Here is a 19,051-nt window from a genome sequence, read left to right as displayed (position 1 = left end):
TTTTATGTATCTGGCAATAGTGTGAATAATTATTATTTATGAAATAAGAAAAAATCTTAAAATATGAACAATTCTCTTTTGGATGTGTTTCAAAAAAGAGATATAATTGGTCTTTTCAGCCTGGATATATTTTTCAAGTTTGAACTATTAATTTAGCCAATGACTCCTTCAGTCTATTTAAATGTAAATATATATGCTTTTCTCTGCATTTATGATCTCAAATCACAATATGTCTTTTCCATTATTAAATCAATATACTCCATTATACAAAAAAGTTATTCATTCTTAATTAATGTTCACCATAATTTTATAGTACAGAATTGGTCTCATAGGGCCCTTTTCCTCTATTACTTCTGCAATCGTTATCCTAGATTTCTATGTCATTTAAGAGAGAAGTGTTATGTGGCTAAACTTTTTTAATTGTATGACATTGGAGTTCTACTGACAAAAATATTATTTGCATTTTCTATGTGGCAGAGTGAAAAATAAGGAGTCCTGGAACTTGCTGAAACGGGTCTATGTCCGTAAACTTTGAATAGTGTGGATTTTATTTCCTAAGGCCAAACTTTTCAAATCTGTCTGCGTAAAGTAAGGCCCCATATTTAGGCACCTAAATATTAATGGCCTGATTTTCAGAAGTGCTGGGATCCCACAAATCCCAGTAAAATCAATGGGAGCTGCAGGTGCTCATCATTTTTGAAAATCAAGCCACTTTTATGCCTAAATGTAGATTTGGGAGCCTACTTGTGGTTATCCAGATTTGAACCAGTTGGCTTAAGTCGGAGCCCACTAGAACTTACTGTTTCATATAACTATCACCATTTCTTAGACATATAATAATATCCATTCACTGTAGAAGAACATGTACATCTTAGTACAAAATAGATTTATGTTAATTTGTCATTGATCATATAAGGCCTGATCCTGCTTTTCTAGCACACCATTGAAGTCTATGGGAATTTAGAGTGCATGAGAAATGTAGGATTAGTCTTATGATGTGTTTACCACACATTGCCATAACTTACTGTGACCATGAGATCTCATGACAGGTTTAACATTAACTTACTGTATGTCACCACTGTTCTTTAATTAAAGAAAATGACATTTATTCCTCTGGGGCCCCACTGAACAGTTTACAATCCACTCTTCATTTTACACACAGTACTCAGGAAAAAATGGAAGGCAGCATGCAGAGGGTTGACAAAATGTTCTATGGTAATAGATAAGAGACTTTTTACAAGCTTTACAAAATAAACAGCCAGACCAGCAAAACAGCATTAATTCCATAAATGCACCTTTCTGAAAAATACATCACTTGTGAAGGATGTCTTACAAGACTCAGGATAAATAGCATGCATATTTAATATAATTATGTAAACTAAAATAAATATTTTACATTTATTATGCATAATAAAATAATTAGACAACACTCCGTAAGGGATTATTGCATCTGAAATTCCAACTGCAGAAGGATTCATTGTGTAGTTTCAGCAGCAACAACATTCTGAGTTAGGGCGAGTGACTCCATAGGGGCTACTTTTCTTTTCTTTTCTTTTTTTTTTGGACAGCATCCCTAGGGAGTTCCCATTTCCTTTTGACTTATTGTCTATGTTCATAGGTTGTAAAATAAGGACTTTTTAACACACTCCAGGATTTGCACCCAAGTCATAAAAATGTGCAAAGTAAGTGTTTTACTTTTACATGTACTATAGTTGCCTTTAATAACCTTTCGGCCACCTTGATACTATTATCTCAACATTTGCTGTACACCTTGGCTATAATAAGAATAGCAAAGGAATATCGCAAATTCTGAGAAAACAGTATTTAGTTATCTAAGGCCAAAATGGAAAGTGTGTAAGGCCGATCTCTAGAATGAAATGGTAGAATGCAGTGGTTGTCATTAAAAATTCACCATTTACATATAGTTAGTCCATGGTGATATTTAAGATGCCATGCTGTTTCCCTGTACTTATAGCAGGAAACACCTGTGTGATACCACCATGGCTAGCTGTAGGTTGATGTTGACTTTAAATGACAACTACTCTACGTGTTAGGCAAAACCACACATTTCCATATTAAAAGGGCGGCGTAGGGCAAACTGTACCTATTCTGGTAGCGGTAAGAAGATATGTACATAATAGACCAATTGTGGCCTTCAGCAAGATATGGAGAGCCTTCAGCTCCCACTGAAGTCACTAGGAGGAGCTGAGTGTGCTCAGAATCTTGTAGGAACGGGCTTATAAAGAACAGCTGCAAATAGAAGCTTTAGAGGGAAATTCTGCAAGTATGTGCTCCTGGGTCCCAGACACAGGCGTCTCAAAACAGTTTCTAAGCCCTTAGTGTTTAATAAATTTTCAGATAAAATGCTCAGTAACATTTATTCTAATCTGAATTATAAGAATAAAATATTGTACAACATCTAGATTTTAAAAATAATGTTTGCATAACATTTAAGCATAACCCAAAAATGTAATGTAAGTTATTCTAATGAATGCATAGGTACCATTTAAAATAATGGTGAATATGGTTTCTTCTTTAATACTATTGCTAGACATGTACATGTGTTTGTGTTTACTTAAACTATTGCTGATATTTCATACGTTGAGTTAGAATAAAAATGTTAAACATGACAAGCCAAACTACTGATAGGCTATCACGCTAACTGGTAGACTTGACTTCAGAAGTCAATTTTAGAGCCTATGAGCTAGTGGAATCTGAGTGTGTTAAAGTAAAGGTGCACTTAGAATGTGTCTCCACTGCCCTGCATTTTGGACTATGAGGATGTGAATAGCAGCATCAACCAAAGTGCTGCACTGTAACTCCCCACTGTGGACTGGGGGTGTGAAATAAAAGGTTTCTAGTTTGCATAATATAGACCTCTTCTAAAAGGATACTACACTGTATGGTTATCCCACTGTGCAACTTGCCATTGTTCGGAGCACTGTCTTTTAGTAAATTTTGACAATGCAGGGTGGAGCATAAATACATCACACAGGGGTGATTGGGAGCAAAGGGTCAGATTCCCATCATGCAAGCTTCTCCATTCCATAATGCCATCCATGCTCCATAATTTTCCTGTCTTTTAAAAAAAATCCTGCAAAACTGTTCGCTACTTCCTGCTGTCCATCTCAGACAGAAGCATGGAACCCACACAGGTCTGCACGATAGTCATGAACGTTGCAAACAAAGGACAAACAACTCTCCGGTATTTGCAGAGCCACAGGACAAACCACGACAATGAGGGACGTGAGGATTTCATAGAGGAGAGATTGTGAAAACCAATTCAAGTTAATTAGTAATGTTCATGGAGCAGCTGCAGATGGTGGAGCACTGTTTTGGGGACTGAGAATGAGCAGTGATTGGTGGGATGGCATAGTAATTCAGTTTTGTGACTATGAATAGCGGTTGCAGAACTTTTGGATGTGCAAAACCACATTCTGGATCTGTGTGCTGAGCTTGCAGTACAGGGACATCAAAATGCATCCCTCCAGCACAGGGACACCAAAAGAGAGCTAAACTGGCAGTTAAGAAGCGAGTGGTGATAGCTCTATGGAAGCTTGCAATGCTAGATTGCTACCACTCAGTGGGAAATCATTTCAGAGTTGGAAAATCCATAGTTGGGATCAGGGTCATTAATCGTCGTCTTATATGCAGGACTGTGACTCTCAGCAATATGCAGGACATAGTTGATGGATTTGCAGAACTGGGGTTCCCAAACTGCAGTTAGGCAAGAGATAGCATGCAAATCCCTATTTTGGCACCAGCCCACCTCATCATGGAGTACCTCAACAAAAAGGGCTGCATTTCTATGGGCATGCAAGCATTGGTGTATCACCAGGGACACTTCAGCAACATCAACATTGGCTGGTCAGGGAAGATGTTTGATGCTCGCATCTTTAAGAACACAGGACTATTCCGAAATCTGCAAGCTGGGACATTCTTTCCCCACCAGTGGAAATGCTAATAATTCCTACTCCTTGCTTCTCTGGCTCATGCAGCCATACACCAGCCACATCAACAGCACCAAGGAAATATTCAGTTACCGGCTCAGCAGGTGCAGAATGACAGTTTGAATGGGGCATAGGCGCTGTTTACTCACAAGATTGGATTTCAGTGAGAAAAATATTCCAATGGTTATAGTTTCCTGATGTGTCCTGCATAATGTCTGTGAGTCAAAGGGAGAAAAGTTGCCTCTGGATGGAGTTGGAGTGGCTGTCCACTGAGTTTGAACAGCCAGGTACAAGGGCTATTAGAAGAACTTAATGTAAAGAGGTCTTAAAAAAGCACTTTACCAGGCATCCGTAAGGCTGTGATTTTGTCATGGAGGTTGCGGAAGTCATGGAATTCATGACTTCCAGAGACCTCCGTGACTTCAGCCTGCAGTGGCACAGAGCTGTGGGGTCCCCCGCTGCCCACAGAAGTTGGGAGCTGCAGGGTATCCCTGTGGGCAGCAGGGTCCCCCTGGAGCGCCCAGCTGTTGCAGGTGGCAGGCTCCCAAACCTCCGAGCCCTGGGCAGCAGGGGGACCCCACAGCTCTGGGTGGCAGGGGACCCTGGAGCTCCGAGTCGCCGGGGCGGCTCCAGGCACCAGCTAAAGAAGCAGGTGCTTGGAGCAGCCAATATAAAGGGGCGGCGCGTCCGGGTCTTCGGCGGGAATTCGGCGGCGAGTCCCTCAGTCCCTCTTTTCCTCTTTGAGCTTCCGCCGAAGAGGAAGAGAGGGAGTGAAGGACCCACCGCCTAACTGCCACCGAAGACTGGAGCAGCACGATTGCGCTGCTGCGGCTTTTCTGGAGCCAGTCCTGCGGGACGGTAGGGGCCCCCGCAGCTGCCCAGCCACCACAGGTGGTGGGTGACCCCAGAGCCCCAGCAGCGATGGGTGCTAGAGCCTCCTCCCTCCCCATTTTGTCGTGGATATTTTTAGTAAAAGTCAGGGACAGGTCACGACCTTCTGTGAATTTTTCTTTATTGTCCGTGACTTTTACTAAAAATGTCCATGACAAAATCTTCGTCTTAGTCATCCACAGTAATGTGGTGTGGTGACGTGGCCCTGAAGTCTTGGGGTCTCTCAGGAAGATTTAGAGAAGCTCTGCATTTCTTCCCCCTCTCCCCCGAAGCTAACTACAGGGGAATGAAAAGCAGATCATGACTTACCTTTGTTTGTTGTACCACTCCCTCTTCTAGTACAAGTAAATTAATGAAGAGTTGATACTTGTATCTTGCTATGTTGGGGTCAGGCACCATCTGTACGTTTAAACACTGTAATGGGAAATGCATTCACACACTTAATCCGAGGTTCCTTCCCCTGCATTGGGCTCACCCCTGCTAAAATGCCAGGTCTGACTAGACTGCAGTGGAGTTTCAAATACTTTCTGGTTTGCGGCATAGCCAGACCCCCGGTTGCATGTCCCACATCCTCCTCCTCTTTCTCCTGCTCCTCTCAGTTGATGGCAGGAGTCCGTGTCTCAACCGCCTTGGAGGTATCTGTGGTACTCTGTGGGGTGCTGTTTAGGTCTCTGCCAAGTATGGCATGCAGCTTGTTATAAAAGCAGCAGGTCTGTGGCTTGACACTAGATCAACTATTGGCCACCCTGGCCTTCTGGTATGCCTGATGCAGTTCCTTCGCTTTCACGCAGCACTGCTGCTGATCCTTGTCATATCTCTTCACCTGTATCCCTGTGCAATCTGCTTGTAGATGGCCATGTTTCTACTACTGCTCCATAGCGACTCATGCACGGTCTCTTCTCCCCATAGGCTCAGGAGATCCTACTGCCTACTTTAGACAGGAGCGTGTCTGTAGCACGTGGCCAGTATGGTGGCTTCTATTCTGCATAACTCGTGGGTAGTGGAGTTCACAATTGTGAACTTGAGTTGTCACTGTTGGGCCTTGTGGGACAGTTGCTGGAGGACGTTTAGGGTCAATGTATGTCACCCGGTGTCTACACTTGCACTGGTCGACTATAGTAGGTCGACCATGGCTCAGTGCCATTCAGTGATATGATGTTACTGCGTTATAATGGGGCACTTATATTGGTGACAGACAAATTTGACTATATGCATATGTACAACTAGGTTGATGCAAGTGACTTTTGCCGACCTAACTTTTTAGTGTAGAGCAGGACTTAGACCGGGGTAGGCAACCTGGCGACCGGTCTGGGGGGATCTGCATTTTAATTTAATTTTAAATGAAGCTTCTTAAACATTTTGAAACCTTATTTACTTTATATACAACAATAGTTTAGTTATATATTATAGACTTATAGAAAGAGACCTACTAAAAAGGTTACAATGTATTACTGGCACGCGAAACCATAAATTAGAGTGAATAAATGAAGACTCGGCACACCACTTCTGAAAGGTTGCCGACCCCTGACTTAGACTATACTCATATAAGCTAAGGCAACTTCCACAGGTTTATTTTAATGAATAAGCAATCTGCATGTTTCCCCAGTGATTTCAGCAATATTGCCAACCCCAAGCATTCAAATATTATGAATCATAACTTCAGATATCATGAGAATGGCTTAAAAACAATAAATATTGGATTCTTTTCATTTGACTTTTATTTTTTGAGTCTTTAGAGTTCACATTTTCCACCTTTTCTTTATAACCATGACGACTAGAATTTTTTGTTTTTACTGAAAGCTGATTCTCATGCAATCACCTGACTCCATCAGCTGGGGCTTTAAGAAAAACACAAAATATCCTGAAACTCATGATAAAATTGTGACAATTGGCAACATTGCCCCAGTCCCATTTTTGGATGAGTACCCTGAGGAAGAACTTTTATGTGTCATCCTTTAAAGTTCAAATTCTACATTACTCATATGCAAACCTGTTAACTTCATTGTCACAGAGAGCAGAAGTTAGACATAAATGTTATTAATTTCCATATAGTTAGTCCTTTACCAACTTCTTTCCACTGCAGTCCATCTTGACCCGGTGCCCAGTCCCCTACCCACCCACTCCCATTGTGGCCTGTACAGGCACCTGACCTCTTTCATCTCCGTACTGTCTCCCCCCTGCCATCCAACACTGTGCCTAGTCTCCAATCTATCATTCCTACTGGAGATCTGCCTCTTGTCACTGACCTACATATGAATCTGTCAGATTTTCTCAATCCAAAACACAATGTATTTGATATCAGCAAATCTGGGGAAAAAAATCTCATGCCTATTGCAGTGGAGAGAGAAACTCTAATGTTGTTTTCCATTTGCACTATACATTTTCTCTTCTCTCTGCTCAAACTTGTTTCTCTCCACCTCACACAGCTACCACCATATTTTTCTCTCTTGCAGACACGCTCAGGTTGGTAAGCTATGTGCAAATTCAGCACAAACATTCCTTTCAGGCTCTTAATTAATAATGGTAAATTATAACTTTAAGGGGTTATTTAGAAATCTTTTAATTTAAAATAAATACAAGTTTTAATGCCATCTCTCTGACTTCAGGATGAGTGAGAAAGCTCTGGTCTGCAAAATATTATTTTTGCCAAAAACACTTGATATGTTTTGAAATTCTTTGTGTTTCAAGGAAATTTATTGCTGTATGTTTAAATACAAAATCTCTTTAAATCTACATATATACTCTTTTGTTTGTTGGCACAATTGAAGCAGAAATTAAGCATTGGGATTGCTGATTAACTACCACAGTCATTCTGAAAAAAAAGTAACCGTATGTCTCTTCTCTTCTATTGCCTCTCAAAGTAGAATCAAAATAAACATGTTTATTTAGTTTACTGTTCTTTAGACCCAAATCCAATCATTATAAAAGGGTCAAAGTTATCTTTGGGAATGGTCATTCTATAAGGAATTGCTATGGACAATCACCTGAGTGGTAGTTTGCTATTACTGTACATATTGTGGTAGACGTGCAAACCTTAGAGATGAAAATAATAGATAATATTTTTGCCACTAGTCTGTTGTGTTGTCTTATTTCCCAGGCCTAGAGCTATTGTCATATAATAAAGAACCCCCCCCATCCCCGAGACACACACACACACACACACCCCACATATATAAAATCACAAAACTACATTAAAAGATCATTACTTCAGTTGCAAAATCAAGTACTCAAAAGTTAGGTTGCCTATGAAATTTTAATGTGACCCCCATGTTTGTATGCATTATGATACAGTCTTTATTTACATTCAGTTTTTTTTCCTCAGGACCACTTCCTCGTCTGGTGTAAATGGATGTAGCTCCATTTACTTCAGCGTAATGGCACCAGGCCAGTTTACATCAGCTGAGCCCACAGTATTTCTCTATTGGAATTAAATAATTTATTTTAAAAAGACCATCCAAAGTCAACTTTGATCTGAGCCTTATGTGGTTCAGAAAGGGGAAAGGAAGCCCATTTCAATAGGTGTTCCAGAAAGAGTGGGAACCTGCTTTGCGGGGAAATGCCAGCCTTTTAAAAATACAAAATATAAAGGTGGGAGGGAAATAAGTTCCTGAAGGAAGGAAAACAATTGTTTAGAAGGGTTTCCTCTTCTTTCTCTGAAGAGAACTTGTAGGCTTCTAGCCACCTCCAAACTTCCTCTGCAGGTGCTAGTCTATGGATTGTCAGCAGCTGTGAAGACTGCTCTCTGCTCTGATGGAGGTGGCTGATACTGGCTTTATCCTGAGCATTTCTTCTTCATGAGCTGCATGGCCCTAGTGTGGGAAACAGTGGGTTGCAAGCAGGGAATAGTGTTGTGGAGGAGACAGGGAGCTTATGTACATGAGCGCTCCATCCCAAAATAGTTCCCAAGCTGTATCGTTTAATGTTTGCTTGTTTGTTTGTTTATTTGTATTACTGTGGCATGTAGGGGGCCCAGTCATGGTTTAGGGCTTCATTTTGCTAGACATTGTAAACACAGAATATAGATCTAAGCACCTGTTTATTGTCTTGCTCATTGAGCCAACCTTACCTCCTGATCTGGCCAGTGCACAGCTGGCCTATGTGGCTTGGCCAGGTGGATTTAGGTCTGAATGGGGGCCATAGAGATTATTTGAGACTTTTCTGGACCTTTCTTTACATAGTTACAATAGTCACCATTAAAATCTACAATTTTGCCTTTGCAAGTAGATAATATCACTGTGGTATTATCACTAGTCCCTACAGGGAATATCGCTACTTACTTGCTACGGCTTTTGTACAGATTTTAGTGGTGACCATTCTCTATGTTAGTTTCCAGTTTCTCTCTCTTTGCTCAAGAAAAAAATATTTTGAATCCAAGTATTACAGCAACTTTTGAATCTTTGCAATCACATACAGCATAATGTTATATGTAACTGCGTTTAAAGACTTCGGTTTTATGAAAGGGTTCTGCTAATAATGACAAAACATGACAACAAAACCACAAATTAAATCACCAAAACATGTACTTAAAATAATGGGCTGCACACATGAGTGTGGAGCAATATTTGTTACAATATGCAGGGGAAAGTGTCTGCTATCTCAGGACAAGATCATCACTTCGCCTTGTGCCCTGCCCAGGAAAGGAAGGGATTGTAATGCACCGCTTATATTTTCATATGGTCTATGGGATACCCCCCCCCCCATAACTCAAAGTATGGGGGAAAGCAGACTGCACAGGGCTCTTACACCTTTTGCCACATGGGTGGAGCCTTGACTCCAATACATTCTCTCCCAACAGGTGAACTGACATGCAGGAGGAAGTAATCCGCGTCTGTTCTACCTAATAGCAGATTACATTCCCCCTGGAGCAAAGGGGGAGCCAGAAAATGAACTGTGACTCTTAAAATCACAGCTAGCTATCTGGTCTGCTTTGGGGGCAGTGCAGTTACATTCTTTCCCTTACTGAAGGCAGATATGATCATAATCTGGCTCTTAGTCTTTCTTTTCCTTCTGCCTGAGCACAACAGCCCAGCTTATCATGGTATCGTATTATTGTGCTGTATGTCAACAACAATCTTTTTTTAAAATAGTGTTAAATTAACATCACTTCTAACACTCTTTAGCAGTACTATCTTTTATATTTTTAGCTGTGACATCAGTATTAAAAGGATACATGGCTAGAAAACTCTGTAGTTTATAATACTATAAAACTTCTCCTTGTGTTATAAGCCTATAAATATATCCAGGAGTTCTACTGACATCATAAAGCACTTGAACAATCATTTTGTTAGTTTATGGTGATATCACCAGAACCTCTTAACTTTATTATATAAACACCCTCCCTCTGTCAAGGTGATTACTGAATCTCAGTGGTGACTCCATAGTTAAGGAGGCAGTGTGGTTCACACTATAAACTTCATTTTGAAACACCAACAGAAATTTCAGGTAAATTCTTTCCCTTCCTTTAAGTAAAAGTACAAGGCATCTGTGAGGTAAGAGACTTCAAAATGAGGTCTTCCTTTTCTGAAAGGGCTCCTAATTTATCTGTAGCACCATATTTCAAAAACTGCTTGATCTGAAAAGTTCCCATATATGTTCATGAACTAGTCCTGGGGCTAGCTAGGTTGGTTAATGAATTTTGCACATGCTCACAGTCCAGCGGTCTCTGAAACATTAATAAACTTCTTCACGGGTTAGTTGGACACCTAAGCTTTCATTTTAAAACAAGAAGGAGTCTCTATCTCTTGCCTTGCAAAAACTGCTTTATAATGTAAATCAACCGCTAAAGTAGTTTGTTACAGTGATTTTTTATTTTTCCTTTTGGATAACTAAAATATTGGCCTGCTGCAGCTGTGCTTTTGCCTGCTCCCACCAGCCATAGCTCCTAACTTGATTTCTTGTTTGGAATTCTGTATCTTTTCCTTCCATACTGTTACAGTTTGGCCACAGTAGAATCTCAACATCCCTTGCACTACTCTGAAGTATCTGCTTTTGGTTTCAGTGGCACACCAGCGGCACCCTAGGAAGAATTGTCAGTGCCCCTCCTCCAGTGCTTGAGCCAATGCAGCTTCCCCTCATTGTTCTCTGGGGAGATAAACTTACAGCGAAGCAAAGGGTGGGTAATGTGTTTCCTGCTGGCACTCCTAAGCACTAGTGTGCCTGGTGCTGCAGATGTCAAAATAAAGACGCTGCATGAAATCTTGGCTCAATTGAGGTTAATGGTTAAATTCCCACCGTCTTCAGCCAGGATTTCACCCACTACCTGTTCTGAAGAGCTTACAGATACAGATACGCCTAGAAGTCCAGTGAGAGATGTAGCAACATTTTGACCATTCTTTGAACAGTGTTTTAAAAAAAATAAAAGAAGAAAAGTTTGTGGGGATCAAGGGAAAAAAAAGACTTCTGCTAAACTCTGTTTTATTGATACCTCATTCTCCCAAACCTCTTCCACCATCATTTGTCTGTTTTGTCCACCTGATGTATCCTGTCTGATTATAGATTATTATTATAGATTATAAACTCTCTAAGGCAGGGATGGCTTTCTCTGTTATTTGTACAGTGCCCAGCACAAGGGGTACTGTGGATCTTGGAATAGGATCCTTTGATGCTATCGTATTGTAGTAGAAATAATAATAGAGATTCTTGGAATCCATGCCTTCTTTGAGCAGTAACTTGACAAAATTAATTCCCTATAAATTAGACAAGACTAGAATGCTTCAGAATTTAGTATTTGCTACCATACATAGAGTTTGTGGAGGAGCAGCAACCACAAGGAGCAAGATGATGTAGGGAAGCCTGCACTGTTGTTTCCTGGGTAAAGGGCTTTAGGCTGGGATTTTCAAAGAAGCCTAATGGAGTTAGGTGCCCAAATTCCATTGAATTTCAGCAGGAGTTGAGTGACTAACTCCCTTAGGCCTGGTCTACACTAGGACTTTAATTCGGATTTAGCTGCGTTAATCCGAATTAACCCTTCACCCGTCCACACTACAGAGCCAGTTAATTCGAATTAAAGGGCACTTAAAATCTATTTCTGTACTCCACCTCGACGAGCGGAGTAGCACCTAAATCGATTTTGTTAATTCGAATTAGGGTTAGTGTGGCCGCACACCACCGAATTACTGTGTTTAAGTTAATGGGGTAGTGTGGCCGCACACCACCGAATTAATGTGGTTAAAAACCGAATTAAGGTGCTTAGTGTGGCCGTGCACAATCGAATTTATACAACCTGTTTCCCAAATTCGAATTATCTAAATTCGGATTAATCCTGTAGTGTAGACATACCCTTAGTCTTCTTTTGAAATCCCATCCTTAGTCTCCAGGGCTGGTAAGCCAGTATTTTTCATGAGAACTAAATACATCTCCAGTTTTTGGCTCCAATCCTGCAAAAACTTAAGGATGTATATGTAGTCCCATTGACTTCAAGTGTTGGCTGGATCAGAGCCCTATTTTTTGTTCTGTTTTGTTTTTAAAAAACTTGACCTTCAAGTATAAGTTCTTCCAAATACATTTCTGCTTCTTTGGATCAAGCCATTAATGTACTAACAGGTAGTAAGGGAGAGAAAATCATCACTGAGGGCAGCGGTGAATTTTAAGCAAGCGGAACTATTTAGAATCTCTTTCCCGTTATAAGCGGAACTTCTTGAGCAATAACTACTAAGTATGAAAGAAAAACGATTTAAGATATCGGGAGACAAATTCTTCTCTTGATCATCACACAAATACTCATTTATTTGTTGATTGAACTTTGGTGGAAGTAGCCTTGGTGGCACAGAGATAATTTCAAAAGTTCCCCACACAGCAGTAGCGCAAACTCTAAACATAAGCGATAACGGAGAAAGAATATGTATAAGAATAAGGCCCCTACCAAATTCACGGCCATGAAAAACGCGTCACGGACCATGAAATCTGGTCTGTTGTGTGCTTTTACCCTATACTATACAGATTTCATGGGGGGAGATCAGCATTTCTACTATTGGTGGTCCTGACCCAAAAGGGGTCACAACGTTATTTTAGAGGGGTCGTGGTATTGCCACCCTTACTTCTGCAGTGCTGCCTTCAGAGCTAGGCAGGGCACCCAGCTCTGAAGGCAGCAGCACAGAAGTAAGGGTGGCAATACCATACCATGCCATCCTTACTTCTGCATCCTTACTTCTGCACTGCTGGTGGCGGCAGCACCACCTTCAGAGCTGGGATCCTGGCCAGCAGCTGCCGCTCTCAAGCTGCCCAGCTCTGAAGGCAGCACCACCGCCAGCAGCAGCGCAGAAGTAAGGATAGCAGTACCGTGAACCCTCCACAACTCCTTTTTGGGTTAGGACCCCTACAATTACAAGGCTGTGAAATTTCAGATTTAAATAGCTGCAATCATGAAATTTACGATTTTTAAAATCCTAGAACTGTGAAATTGACCAAAATGGACTGTGAATTTGGTAAGGCCCTAAATATGTAGATTTAATTTAATTTTTGCTCCTACATTTCTTTTCCATTTCCTTAACCATTTCTGTTTACCCTCTGAAACATGAGTGGAATTTTGTTTACTCTCTGAAACATGAGTGGAATAGTTATAGAGTCAATTCCTGTGATCTCTGACAGAGTATGTGGACACAAAATGGACACTAGTGGCTTCTTTTTAAAATTGTTATGGCTTGTAGGTCTGCACTGCTTGGAATGGGTGCCTAGTTAAAAATAGCTGTCAATGTATATGTTAGTCACATGAGCGACCCCTCTTCAAAACACACCGATTTTTAACTAAACATCCATTTTGACTTGATTCAGTGGGTTACTTAAGCGCATGTAGAACATTAAACACATGAATAGTCCATATGTTTTTAGAGTACTGTGGTAAATCTAGGCCTTTACGAATTGTGTTACTACGATGCAAAGTAGTTTCAAAGAAATCCTCTTGTTTTATAAAAGATTGGGGGGGGGTCGGTTTTGTTTTTTTAAGTTTTAAAGTAGAATACATGTTTTCTTTAGCTGTAAAAGCACAATCAAGGCAACATGATAAGTGAGTCAGTGTTGTAAAAGTAAAACTAATTTTGCCTTCACTCACATGAGCTATAGAAGGAGGAAGCTTTATTGTCCCTGGGAAGGTGATAAGGCAGAGTAATTGTATATTATACTGTCCTGGAACATCTGCCTGAAGACTGTTGGAGCAATTCATCTATCATGGACGATACAGCATGTTTTGTCTTTCTGCTCTAACCCATCCCCACTGCTGGCCTGCACGCAGGTTTTGATAGGGCCTGTGCCTGGGCTGGGGCTCACATTAATCAGTCCCCTTGTTCAACACTCCAGCTGACATAATTACAACCTGCGCACAGCAGTTATTCAAGTCGAGTCCTTGTCACTCGTGGTGCGAAACTACACAGCTCAGATCCCGAAGGAGATTGCCTTATCACACAGAACAAGGGCTCACAGGAGTTGAAGAGAATAGAAATGGGAAAATGTCTTCCGGGAGTACTATATATTCCTTTAAAATAAGACATTTGAGAGACTTACAAGGGACAAAGAGAAGTATTGTGCAAGGTCTGAAATGAACAGGTTATTATTTTTAAAAGGATTACACAGGCCATTTTTGTGAAATGGACATGGATTATTAAATAAATTCAGTGGTCTCTCTCCCTCTTATCATTCAGTGACTCTGCCCTATTAGTTTTCTTCAGAAGTGATAAAATAGTTTTAGACTTGTAAAAGGTTTAAGTATCTCTCAGTAGAAATCATCAGAACACAATCAGTAAAAGTGTAAGTATTATACCAGTAAAATTGGCACACACATAAGGGAAAATCTGTAAAGATCAGAGTTAAAGGTAAGGGAAAGTGCTTGCAAAAGGGCTTTCAAAGATGAGCAAGTTCATTAGTTTCTGCTGTAGCCTGGTATAGGAATGTGAAAGATGAAGCCGGGAAACTGGCTTCATATTTTACCATTTTTTTTCCTCTTTTCATATTAACCCTAGGCAAGACAGAAAGCAGATCCACAGCACTGTGTAGAGTTTCCCTTCTTCCTTTACACACACTTTAAACTTTTATTACTAAAATAGTTATTTTTCCATGACAGAACATTAGAGTAGCCTAAGTGTAGGATGATTTACGTGAGTTGGGTCTAATAAAAGTCGCCAGTAAACCATGTTCTTATTGGGACTTTAGTGCAGAAAGTTCTCTCTTAACAGTCAATCCTCCCCCCCTCCCCCAGGGTGGGGGGGTCCCCCCATATCATTAGCCCAAGTTTAAGGCAAATTCTACACTTTTGAATCCATGGGCTAGCAAAGGTGCTGTGAAACATGGATAATGATTTCTGGTCTCATTAAAATTTTATTCCTAACACTTAAACATATATCATTGGAAATGCATATCATTGGAAAACCTACAGTAAATTATCTTTTATTGGTGAGTGGGTATGATTTTTAGAGTATAAGATGCCTTATCTGAAGCTAGGTGGATTGGAGTGGGAGTGCTAGAAACACATTTAGTTTATACAGCTCACACCATTTGTGTGTACTTACTTCCCTTTGTATATAATATAGGTTAAATACACAATTTTCCAATGTATTGAGTCAACCGCACACCATTTCATAGTTTCTTTTGGTGATGTGCACAGCACATTTTACTTCATGTGTGAATTTTCTCTGTAAAGTGGCTATGTAAGAACACCTACTCCCTGTGAGGTGAGGCATATCTACTTCCTGTAATGACAAAAATGAATGTTGCGGCTTCCTATTCTCGCAGAACCAACACAGCGATGGGAAAAGGAGCTGTATTCTATTCTCACCCAACTCATCATTAACAGGATTACTAGGTAATCTCCAACTGCAGTGCTGAACACTGCTGCTAGCTACCCCGTGCAGACAATGATGCTGTGAAGACAGAATAATGATGTTGCACAGATGTAACTGAGGGCAAAAATTGGACCAGCACATTATTTATTACTGCTGATGAGCCATGAGATTCCATTTTTAACTGAGCACATTTCCTGTGGAAGTCATAGAAAGACAACAAACATGGAACCTCATGGTGACATTTTTCAGAGTTGAACCATACTTTTCATAGATTTAGAGGTATAAGCCCAGAAGGACCATTAGATCACCTAGTCTGACCTCCTGTATAACACAGTCCATGGAATTCCATACAGTTACTCCAGAATTGAGCCCAATAGCTTATGTTAGATTAACGCACACTTTCCAGAAAGTTATCCAGTATTAATTTGAAGACATCAAGGGATGGAGAATCCATCACTTCCATTCATAGTTTGTTCCAAAGGTTAATTACCCTTACTGGTAAAAATGTGTCGTATTTCTAATTTGAATTTGTCTGGCTTTAAATTCTAGTCATTAGTTCTTGTTATGGTGTTCTCCACTAAAATAAAAAGCCTTTTAGTACCCAGTGAAGGTACTTGTACACCGTGATCAAGTCTTCTCTTGATCTTCTTTTTGATAAACTAAGCAGATTGAGCTATTTAAATCTCTGACTGTGTGGCATTTTTTTCTAGCCCATGAATAATTTTTGTGGCTCTTCTCTGCACCCTTTCCAATTTTTTTCAATATCCTTTAAAAAATGTGAATACCAAAACTGGACATAATATTCCAGTATTGGTCTCACCGATGATGTATAGAGAGGCAAAATGCTCTCCCTACTCCTACCTATTACTGACCTGTTTACACATCCACGAATTGCATTAACCCCTTTTGCAGCAGTATCACATCGAGCTGTTTGTCCACAGTGACTCTTTTCAGAGTCTCTGCCTTCCAGGATATTGTCCCCCGTTCTGCAGGTATGGCCTACATTCCTTGTCCCTAGGTGTATGACCTTACATTTGGCTGTATTAAAATGCACTTTATTTGGATGGGCCCAGCTTACAAAGCAATTCGGATCATCTGTATGACTGCCCTGTCATCATTATTTACTATTCCACCCATCTTTGTGTCATCCACAAATTTTATCAGCAGTGATTTTATATTTACTTTCAAAATTAATCTTTCAGGAAATTAAGATTTAATTCCAAAGATAAATCTGAGTAGTTGAAATGAGAGGGAGAATGGTCTCCAGCTTCATGGGGTGGTGGGAGTGGCAAAGGGTAGGGGGGAGGCAGTATAATAGCATAACAAATCCCGTAGAGGTGAGGTAATAGAGACAATACTGCTCTTGACACTAACCCAGGCAGCAGAGCAACAGGACGTGCCCTCTAGGGAGCTTTGTCTGCTACCAGAATGGCTGAAAGAGCTGACATAAAGGCCAGTTGGAAGAAGGGCCATCTGCATCCAAGACTGACAAGCAGCCTTTAGGGTCTGCTGCTATCATCTGTGACTTCAGCAAAGTTAGGAGTCCTTTTCATCTCCCTGCAGCCTGCAGAATCCAAACCCTTTCATAGCCTCCATCTGTACATGTATGTTTGTGGGAACATTTTGTGCCTCACTGAGGCTTCACAAACTGTGGTACAGTGACTTGAATTTTTCAGTGTAACTTTAGGTGGTCATTTAGAAAAGTATGATAGAAAAATAATTGCCATTAAGGGGGAGGGAAAGGAGCATCTTCACTTAGTCTTATCCCATCCAGTTTTGTTTTTTTTTTAATTGAATGCTTTCCCTGTCCCCATTTCAGCAGCATACTTAAGCAAGCACATAACATTAAGCTCATGAGTAGTCCCATTGAAATAGTCAACAGGACTACTGGTACGTAAAATTCCATGTGTATTTAAGATTCTTGCTGAATCCAGGCCTGTGTTAGTTAAACCTCCCATCCCCACTTTGATCCTCATGATCTGCCCAGTATCCTCCCAAAACATATTTGTGTGTCTTCTATGCACAGCAAACCCTCCTCTTCTCGAGCCAGCTTCTTCAGTATCCAGCCTGCAAAAATAAAAAAGGAAAGGGGGGGGGGAATCCCCCCAAAAGGAAGCCAGTGATTCTCAGCTAGTGTGAAATTAGTCAAGATTTGATGCATGATAATCCCCTCCCGTTTCTGAAACTCTTGGTAAGGCCGTGCGGGGGTGGAGTGTGCAAAGGAGATCTCTGCATTCCTTACATGCTTCTAAGGGGCATTCTGGGGCCAGCCCCAAAAAGGCTGGATCAGAATTGGCTACTGAGGGTAGGCCTTCAGACACACCACTGTATGTACATTACACAGATTCAATGGCCGGAAACCCCATAAGAGGTTGCAGAGAGAGGTTGCAAGTATTGTTTGTCCACCATAGCTTTAAAGGGAATGATGTTACAGCCTGCCTATACATTGCAGGGAGCAAGGGATGGATTATATCACTCCAGCACCTCCAAAGTTCCCTTCAAAAAGCCCATTTACTGTAATTTGGTATATGGAGGAGTAAAATTGGCCCACTGAGATCAGCTTCTTAAGAGCATACATTTGAAATAATCAGTTCCTTAAAATTGGGCTATGTACACAATAAATATAATTGTGAATATTTGGCCCAAACTACAGTTTGGACACAATATTCTGCTGAAGAAAACTGGGACACAAGTAGTAATTTATCAGTTTCCCATCCATTTCAGTGCTGATGCACTAATTCTTGCTGCTGCCCTACAGGGCTCTGCTACTTTTTAGCAGCCAGCATTGGACATCTGTCACACATACTGTATGTCATAACAAATAGATCATTAAAAAAATACAGAATTAGCAGTGTAGAAAAGCTGAAAGAATTATTATAATTAGGCACGAGTGTGACTTCAATACTCTGAGTAAATCCCAAATAGTTTTTCATTATTTTCTTTGTGAAACATGCAGTATGTAGTTAAACAGTATGAACATGGATTATTCTGTTTTACTGTTGTTTCATTGTTTCTGTATGGCAGTATGCACGACTGATTAGGCTGCTTCTTTTGTGTGGTGGTTTTGGCTGTGTTTTTTCAGTCGTGTTAGCGCAACCGAATTAGCTTAACATGATTGAAAAACCTCATCCAGACACAGGCTAATACATGTTCAGATGTTTTAACCTGTGCCTGGACATGGCTTTTCAAACATGTTAAGCTAACTCGAATGAGCTAACACTATTGAAAAGCACATCCATTTACCTCATTAAGAGAGGAACTCTTTGGGGTGTGTCTGTCTTTTAGGGCCTGACCTCTTTGTAATCTTCTGTAGTGTTGCCAACTCTAGCGATTTTATCATGAGTCTCTCAAAATTTGATGTTTTTCTTAAAGCTCCAGCTGCTAGATTTATGTGAATATCTCCGCTTTCATTTAATAAACAAAACGTTAAGTTTCTAACTC

General features: G+C 40.5%; 1 protein-coding gene across 1 annotated transcript in view; it reads left to right on the top strand.

Moving 5' to 3' along the window:
- Positions 1-19,051, top strand: part of ZNF407 (zinc finger protein 407) — a 442,750-nt gene that overhangs the window by 281,375 nt on the left and 142,324 nt on the right. The gene's annotated exons all lie outside the window — the stretch shown is intronic.

Source organism: Terrapene carolina, unplaced genomic scaffold (genome assembly GCF_002925995.2).
Source record: "Terrapene carolina triunguis isolate 2854851 unplaced genomic scaffold, T_m_triunguis-2.0 Scaffold58, whole genome shotgun sequence".
Classification (NCBI taxonomy): Eukaryota; Metazoa; Chordata; order Testudines; family Emydidae; genus Terrapene; species Terrapene triunguis.
The sequence above is the reverse complement of the archived record's forward strand: the minus strand, read 5'-3'. Positions and strand labels throughout refer to the sequence as shown.